We start from the raw sequence: 9,486 nt of genomic DNA, 5'->3' as shown, positions 1-9,486 counted from the left end.
CCAGTTTTAAGTAATTAAGTAATTAAGTAAAAGTAAGTAACTAAAACAAGTGTTACTGTTGTGTATGCAGACACACACACACACACACACACACACACACACACACTATGTTTGTACAAAAAGTGCTTAAGATACACGAGAAGCATGACTGTGCTAAACAATGTGCGCGCAGAATCGGCCGCTGAGCTGCAACCAGAACAAGCAAAACTTTAAAGATTCAACAAATTAAGAGCAAAAAGACGAACAGGGCAGGAGGAAACACAGCATTTAGAAAAGAAAAGGATCTAGAAGGGAGAGATAAACTGTTATTTTTGTGACTTGAAAAAGAGATTGGGAGTCACATTTCTAGGGTCCAAGACCCAAAAGTTGGCCTTTGATGTCATTTGAAAAGAATTACTGAATTTAAAACACAAGGCAACAAAAGTGTCTGCTAGGGACTTATAAACCTGAAATAATGCTTTAGAAGTTGATTTATTTTCAACAACTAGTGGTGTTTCTAACTGCCTGGACCTGTGCTGGGTTGTACAGCTGGGATGGAAGACAGGAGAAAATCATCAGGGGAGAGAGTGGGATGAGGGCCGGTCAAAGCGTGTGATTCCCAAGGCTCCCTCCTAGCGAGAAGAAAGCACACACGTGCACTAAGGAGCAACATCCAAGACTCCTAGAAGGGCAGGTCTACCAGAAAGACTCTGAGAACTTTGCAAGAATAGTTATGTAGGGAAGTGGGAGCGGCGCGGGGTTGGGGAAGGGAAAGGGAAACTCCGAGGGGAACCAGAAATCCAGTCTGGGCTCTTCATCTCCCATTGGTGTATTGAGTAGGTCTGTGGGTCTGTGCAGCCCTCATGGGAGGAGTAACTGCACAGAAGCAGGGACGTTGCCAACACTGATATGGATTATGCAAGACAGGCGACGACCTGAAACAGAAGACAATGCTCCAGGATGAAGGTTTGCCACGTTGTTAGTTGTAAGTTTCAGGTTAGGATACTGACCTGCGATCACACGCACTTGTTTTTGGAGTCACCAATGTGACATGACTTGAAGGGTGAGAGGGAACATGGGCTTGAATAAATTACCTTATTGTTAAAGCCTTGATTTTGGGGGCGCCTGGGTGGCTCAGTCGCTAAGTGTCTGCCTTTAGCTCAGGTCATGATCCTGGGGTCCTGGATTTGAGCCCCGCATCGGGCTCCCTGCTCCGTCGGGAAGCCTGCTTTGCCCTCTCCCACTCCCCGCTCTTGTGTTCCCTCTCTTGCTGTGTCTCTCTCTCTGTCAAATAAATAAAATCTTTTTAAAAAAGGCTTGATTTTGATCTTCTATATTATAATTCACAAAATTGGTATAGTTCGCAGACTAGGCGGCAGGGCACCTCAGAGTCACTCTATTTTCGTTTTCTTTTTTGTAAAGCACTCTGATATAGTAATGCATCAAAAAACCCTCAGCATATAATTTGGTATCGTCTGATTCTGATTTACACTACATATGAAAAGATACTAACAAATAAGACGGGTTTATATTTAATTACCTTTCCATCGTATAAAGCAATTCAGTGATGCATTTCTCCTGCGATTTGTGAAAATTTCATTCATTTTTTTACGTAGAAACACCTTTTTGAAATTAAAAAAAAATTTTTAAAGATATTATTAATTCATTTGACAGAGAGAGAGAGAGAGAGAGAGATCACAGGTAGGCAGAGGGGCAGGCAGAGAGAGAGGGAGAAGCAGGCTCCCCGCTGAGCAGAGAGCCTGATGCGGGACTCAATCCCAGGACCCTGAGACCAGGACCTGAGCCGAAGGCAGAGGCTTAACCCACTGAGCTACCCAGGCATCCCAATTTTAAAATTTTTTAAAAGAGATTTTTATTTATTTGAGAGAAAGAGAGAGCACGAATGGGATGAGGGGCAGAGGAGGAAGACGACTCCCCACCGAGGAGGGAGCCTGACATGGGGCTTGATCCTGGGGCCTCCAGGATTGTGACCTGAGCTGAGGGCAGACACTTAATGGACTGAACCACCCAGGTGTCCCAGAAACACCTTTAAAAAAAGAAAGATTTTATTTTTAAGTGATCTCTACACCCAGTGCAGGACACGAAATCACGACCCCAAGGTCAACAGTCACGTGCTCCATGGACTGAGGCAGCCAGGGGCCCCTGTAGAAAAACCTCGTTCTAGTGCAGAGCAGTAGAGATGGAGCCCCATTTCCTACACCATATTGCTAGTGTCAGGGAGCTGGCCTCCAGTTCTCTGACAGAGCTATTTCTCCACGCTGAAGCCAGAGAGCAGGTCCCTTGTTCCCGAGATGAGCCCTGATATGGATTGTTTCAGATGGGGCTCCAACAGGTCATTTGCTGCCCTGTGTATTGCTTTTAAAAGTCTTGATCTTCTTGGTGGGAGTATCGCCTTCCTCCAATTTAGCCTGAACCTGAACATCATCACACCCAACAAATAAACAGTAACTGGCTGGTTTTCTTCTGGCAAAGGAAGGCCCTTTGGAGGCCCAAAGAAGATAAACATACACAGAAGGAGAAGCAGTGCTCTAGCCTTTGTGAGAAAGACGGAGAGAGAAAGGCCCAGAATAATGGCTGTACTTGTCCAAAACTCAGCCATGGCTTCAGAAGCACAGACAGTGCTCAGGTGGTTGGGAAATAAGGATCATGTGTTCTCATTTAGTGACTATCGCTTTCTTTCTTCTTCTGCAGTTTCAGATAAGAATGTTTCCTGTTTTCCTGGGGTCCTAGAGTAGAACTTCCCCTTTCACTAGTTGCTCACTGGTGGTCTTTGAACACCCTTTCCAATCCCTCCTTTATAGCCAGTCTCCCCGACATGCTCCTGATGGCTGTGCAGCCTGGAAAGGAAGTCCCCAGATGGCCCAGACACCTGCTGATCAAAGACAGAGAAGTTTCTTCATTACTCATAGGTTAGGGAGCCTGAGGCGTTGATTCGTGGTCTGTTGGTCACCCCCTAGACCTGGAGCACCTAAGTGTCGACTGGGAGTGTTTACTGCTCTGTCTCTCTCTCTCTCCTTTTTTTTTTTTTTAGAGGGTTGGGGTGGGGCAGCAGGACAGGGAGAGAGAGAATTTCAAGCAGACTTCACACTCAACATGGGCTTGATTTCACAACCATAAGCCAAAACCAAGAGTCAACTGAGCCACCCAGGTGCCCACCTGCTGTCTCCTTGTTGTCCCTAGGACAACATTTTGTATTTTGTATCTCAGCTTGGTGTCCCTTCTAATTCATGGATCTGGGTCCTCACAAAGTAAGCCTAGAGTCCATCCAGCTCAGCTGCCATCACTGGCTCTGGGATTCACTCTTACGTCCCCCCAACAGGTTCCAGGGAGTTTTCTCTAGTTCTGGTGGAGATTCTCGGCAAGCCTGGAAGATGTGACTTCTAGCAGGGGGAGTCATTACTCCTGATCTTGGAGACCACAGGCCCATTGTATTTAGGAAGACTTGCCAGAAACCTGCAAGATAATGACTGACTTGCTTCAGGCCTCCTGCTCCCATTTTCTCCTTCCTTTCCCCTGATTCTCCCAGCAAAAGTAATAAAAGTTGCTCTTATTTTCAAGCAGTTCCCTTGATGTGGTCAGTTGTGCTCAGGCTTTCAGCTCAGTCTGGGGCTCAAATCCCAGTTCTACCTGTAACTTGGTTTTCTTTTTCCTTTTTTTTAAAATAAAGATTTTATTTATTTATTTGACAGAGAGAGAGCACAGGAGAGCACAGGCAGGCAGAGGGGCAGAGGAAGAGGGAGAAGCTGACTCCTTGCTGAGCAGGGATCCTGATGCAGGGCTCAATCCCAGGACCCTGAGATCATGACCTGAGCCGAAGGGAGATGTTCAACTGACTGAGCCACCCAGGTGCCCTTATCTAATTATTTTTTAAAGTAGACTCCATGCCTAAGGTGGGGCTTGAACTCATTACACTGAGACCAAGAGTTGCATGGTCTACTGACTGAGCCAGCCAAGTGCCCCAGGCTCAAATTTTTTTCTCTTACACTGCAGCCCTTAAGCTTTTATACTCTTCCTTGGCCTCATCATCACCTACCACTGCACCCCACAAGTAGTGACTGTAATCCTTTTTGTGACTGAGGCCATACCATTACGTACATCCTTCAGACTTCTAAGGATAACAGCTGCGAGGACAGCCTTCTCAGGAGTAAGGGGAATGTGGGACTCCAAAACTCTGATAGTTGAAAGCAAAGATCAATGTCCAGAGCTGGATTAGCATATTTCACTTTTTCTAAAGAACAAGAAAAAGCAGATTGTGTAGTGAGATGAGCCCTGGACTAGGAACACCGGTTAATACTGTGTCAATGGGTAGGGAGGGATATTTTAAAATTTAATGGAATTCTAAAATGAAAAATTATTATTAAAAAATAAAAATGGATTACTATTTCTAAAAACAGTTACAGTAATTCGATTAGGTAATATATTTAGATCATGAAGTTTTGCTTTCTTAAAACCAGCCAATAGACAGATTAGTCACAATGAATGTTTGGTCATTGATTGATGGTTAATTTTTTATGTCAGTCTGATTGGACCACAGGGTACACAGATATTTAGTTAAACATTATTCTGGATGTTTCTATGAAAGAATTTTAGATGAGATTAACATTTAAAGATTTATTTATTTATTTTAGAGAGGGGAGGGGCATAGGGAGAGGGAGAGAAGCAGATTCCTCACTGAGCATATAGCCTGATGTAGGGCTTGATTCCATATCCTTGATATCATGACCTGAGCTGAAATCAAGAATCAGATGCTTGGGGTCCCTGGGTGGTCTGCTTTTGGCTCAGGCCATGATCCCGGAGTCCTGGGATTAAGCCCTGCATCGGGCTTTCTGCTCAGCAGCCCTCTCCCCCTGCCTGCCACTCCACTGGCTTGTGCTCTCATTCTCTCTCTGTTAAGTAAATAAATAAAATTTAAAAAAAAAGTCAAATGCTTAACCAACTGAGCTACTTGGACACTGCGAGAATTTAACATTTAAATTGGTCATCTGAGTAAAGCAGATTGCCCTATCTGATAGGGTAGGTGGGCCCTATCTGATCAGTTGAAGGTCTGAATAGAACAAGTCTTCCCTTCCTACAAGTAGGGGAGAATTCTCCTGCTTGATGGCCTTTGAACTGGGACATTGGCTCTGCAGATTTCAGACTTGCCAGCCTCCATAATTGCATGAACCAATTCTTTATAATAAATCTCTACTTCCATCTTTATCTCTATCTCTGCATTTGTGTCCACATGTCTCCTAGTTACTCTGTGTCTCTGGAAGACTCTAAAGCACTGGTCTTATGTTATGTAGTTGAAAATCTGGAAACTTGGAGAACTGATATATTTTCAGTCATCATATGCATAATATAGCCATTGTAAAATATGTAAGAATAAAAAGTCAGTCACACTCTCACTCAACCCTTCTTAAAACTCTGTTTCTTTATCAAAAGTTTACTGTCATGATTGTTTTCCCTTGGGTATATTTCTCTGCATTTACAATTATTCAGAGAACATAAATTCACACACTTAGTTCTGTCCACCTAAACAGAATTATATTATGCACATTGCCTTGTGAATGTCTTAGACCTTTTTTTTTAAAAAAAGACTTAAATTATTTGACAGAGAGAGACACAGGGAGAGAGGGAACACAAGCAGGGGCAGAGAGAAAGGGAGAAGTAGGCTTCCCGCTGAGCAGAGAGCCCAATGTGGGGCTCGATCCTAGGACCCTGAGATCATGACCTGGGCCAAAGGCAGCGGCTTATCTGACAGCCACCCAGGTGCTCTTGTCTTAGAGCTTAATGTGTGTATATATACATTTGTCTTATTCTTTTACTTTATTTTTTAAAAGAGAAATCTTTATTTATTTGAGAGAGAGCAAGAGAGAGCGAGCACAAGTGGGGTGGGGGTGAGGGAGAGAATCTCAAGCAGACTCCCTGCTGAATGTGGAGGCTGATGTGGGGCTGGATCTCATGACCCTGAGATCACGACTTGAGCCAAAATCAAGAGTTGGATGCTTAAATGACTGAGCCACTCAGGCACTCCATCTTACTCTTTTTAAAGGTTTCTTAATATACTGTAGTATAGAATCAATACACCATTTTCCCCCAACTCTTTGCTACTAATTACCATTTTGGCTATTTCTAGTTTTTTACTGAACATCGCTGTAAGGAAGAATCTTACCTATCTTTGGGCATTTGTGAAAGTGTTTTTGGTGCATTAGAGTATTTCTGTTGGATAAATTCAAAGAGGGGGACTTGCTAGGTCAAAGGGCATGGGTATTCATGTGTTAATGATTGTTGGGGTGGCTGGGTGGCTCAGTTGGTTAAGTGCCTGCCTTCAGCTTGGGTCATGATCCCAGGGTCCTAGGATTGAGTTCCGCAGGAGCCTGCTTCTCCCTCTGCCTATCCCATTTCCCTCCTCATGCTGTCTCCCTCCCTCCCTCTCTCTTTCTCAAACAAATAAATTAAATAATAATAAAAAAAGAATCGTTTAAAAAATTGTTGTTTAAGTGCCTTCTAATGAATGATCAGAACTAAAGGTGGTCCTAGGGACTCCAAACTTATAACTGGTTGACAAGTGGGTGGTCTGGGGGACTCGTGAACTTTGCAGTTGGGCTATACTAGAATAACTTTGACTCAGTGAAAGATGATGGAAGTATGATTTGAGAAAAGGAAGGATGAGAGGGTGGGGGTTGGTGAACATTCAATTCCTGGATGGCCACTGACTTTTCAATGTCCCCGACTTACAGAGACCTGGAGGATATGCATGGAATGTGGGGCTATGGGAGTCTCTGCGTTTATGTGGGCTTTGTAGGGTCTTGGGTGTTCATGCTAAAGTGGCTGAATTGCACAGAGGGACCCTCTGTACAAGGACCCTGCAGGGCAGGATATGAATCCCACGGAGGTAGGATCATCACGCCTTAGCTCACCAGAGTATCTCATGATATGCTTTCTTTAGGGAAGTCATTCATTCTTTCAGCACTCAACACTCTGTAACCAACTACTAAGCACCACACACCCGGCCAGGTTCTGGAAACACTAATGAGAGCACAGACTTCATGATGAAGCGGTCAGGGGCGGGCAGGGCAATGTGTAGACTGTAACTGAGCTCAAGAGGTTCACTGCTTGGGGTGCATGAGATGGAATACAACCCAAGGAAATGTTGAAAGCGAAGAACTTTTCATTACTTATTATAAGTAAGGAGACAGGGAAATAGCTCTCAATGTGCTGCCTCCCATGGGGTTAGTACAGGAAGCTTTCATTCAGTGCATTAGGAGACAGGAGCTCATTCAATGTGTTAGGAGACAGGAATGGGGATCTTACAAAAGCAGTCTGTTCAATTGCACAAGCCTAGCATGTCAGCATTCTGGTGCATACATCATACGTTCAAAAAGTGGCAGAAAACTGCCTGTAGGAGGAGATGTTAGTATTCTAATGAGCTGCTGTTAACTTCAGGACAACTCAGGGGGGCTTCTGCAAAGGTCCTCAATTCCAATCCAAGTCAATGACTCACATAAGGGGGTATCAGGGGGACACATCTAGCAAGGGGCTATCAGATGAAACATCTAATTGGGCATCTCTTTGGCTAGAACTGTTGGTTCTGCAAAACGAAACACATTCCTTCCTTGCTTTTGTCCCTTCCCCTCCTCCCTTTTGCTGATAGCTTTCAGCTCTCTTATTTGATTAACTTCCCGTTGCATTCTAGCTAACAAGACCACAAGACATAATGATATGTCTGCTCCCAGTTCAGTGTCCAGGGAATGGTAGGTATCCATGTGACGTGTGGAGAAAGGATAGAGCGGTGTTGGGGTCAGGATCAGTGAAGCAGATTAACAAATGTTTATTGGCTGCTTTGAACTGTTGGATTCGTCCTCTATCTTTCGTAGCAGGAAATATACCCTTACATAGTGCATTATGTCATGAGCAGTACTTCTCAAAGTCAAGGGCATGGCCAGATAGGCTCTGAGGAAGCTCCGCAGGGGTGAGGGACTGCCCCTTGGCAGAGCGGATAACCATGGAACCAGTGGGAATAAGTTATGCGGGACTATGTTAAGAAAAATAAAATGAAAAGAAGGAAAAGAGGGGCGCCTGGGTCGCTCTGTTGGTCAAACATCAAAGTCTTGCTTTTGGCTCAGGTCATGTTTTCAGGGTCATGAGAGCTAGGGTCCCTGCTCAGCAGGGAGTCTGTTGGAGATTTTCTCTCTCCTCCCTCTGCCCCTATCCCCACTTTCTCTCTCTCTCTCAATCAATCAATCAATCTTAAAAAAAGAAAAAGAAAAAGAAAAAGAAAATGGCACTTACTTGTGTCCAGAATTCTTTTTTGTGTGCACTCTCAGCTACAGTTATTGATTTGACCCTAAAAACGACCTTGTGAGGAACACAAGCCAAGGACTGACCCCACAGGCTCAGAAAGCAGCTTGTTAAGTCGCTGAACTGTCCCTCTAGTCTCCAAATCTGTGCTCTGTCCAGAGCACCCTGCTTTCTTCACTGGTAGCAGAGGCTGCAGTCGGCCTCCCCTGAGCCCAGCCTCGGATGGGGTCATTGGAAATGGATCAAAGGATGGAAAAAAAGAAGAAGGGCTGACCGGAAGGGAACTGAAAGTATTTGCAGCTGAGGGGAAAGCAGAAGAAAGAAAAAATTCAAGGAGACCTGGGGTATGGCCTTAAAGCAAATGCTTTCTGGGAAGGTGGGGAGCCCCTACCGCTCCCCCTCTGTGGGGGCCTAAGAAGGATCAAAGCTTCCTGGCCTTCGTGGAGTGCGGAACTGAAGTGTGCACAGCGGAGGACAGCAAAGATGAGTTTGGTTGCTGTCTGGGTGAGAGAAGGCAAGAGAAGGAAGAGAGAAGTACCATGGGAAAGTAGAAGAAGAGGAAAGGAGGGAAAGGAGAAGCACAGACAGAAGATGAGCTAAAGCAAATCTACGTAAAGACATTTCAGGTTGCATGTGCGGAAACCTGGCGATCCACTCACATAGCCTCCCCAGGGTCTTAGATCTTCCTGGGGTCCCTGTTCCTTTCCTTCAACATGCACCCACTTACCCAGGGCTCCACTTCTCAGCCACATGCCCCCAGCCCCCTCCTCCCACATTCACTGTGCCTGTTGGAATGGGACTGTCTGAGATAATGACTCTTTGGTCCCCTTGCCTACTGGCGGTTTCTCCATATTGCCAGCAGGATGGAGACAACCTGAACATTTCTTCACCTCTGTTCCTGAAGGAGGCAGCCTGACCGGGGCAGAGCGATGGACAGGATTTTGAAGCTGGTTTTGTGAGTCACTGAGAACTTAGCACCCGCCCACTTGAGGCCAAATTTGAAAGTTCAGCTTGTGAAGTGTAGGACCACGTCCAGGTACTGACTGGGGCTTTCTCCGTGGCCTTGTTCGCTCTCAGTTGCTGAGAACAGCCTTGAGTTGAGGAAATTGTGGCCGGACAAACAGCGAGGCAGTTCTGCTCCACGTCAGCCTCCAGCTGGCGGGTTGCTGCTGAGCCTGGGCGTGAGCAGAGCGTCTGGTGGGC

The sequence above is a fragment of the Enhydra lutris genome, unplaced genomic scaffold, assembly GCF_002288905.1.
Source record: "Enhydra lutris kenyoni isolate GAN:26980312 unplaced genomic scaffold, ASM228890v2 scaffoldscaffold94, whole genome shotgun sequence".
Classification (NCBI taxonomy): Eukaryota; Metazoa; Chordata; class Mammalia; order Carnivora; family Mustelidae; genus Enhydra; species Enhydra lutris.
This window is presented reverse-complemented; position numbering follows the sequence as displayed.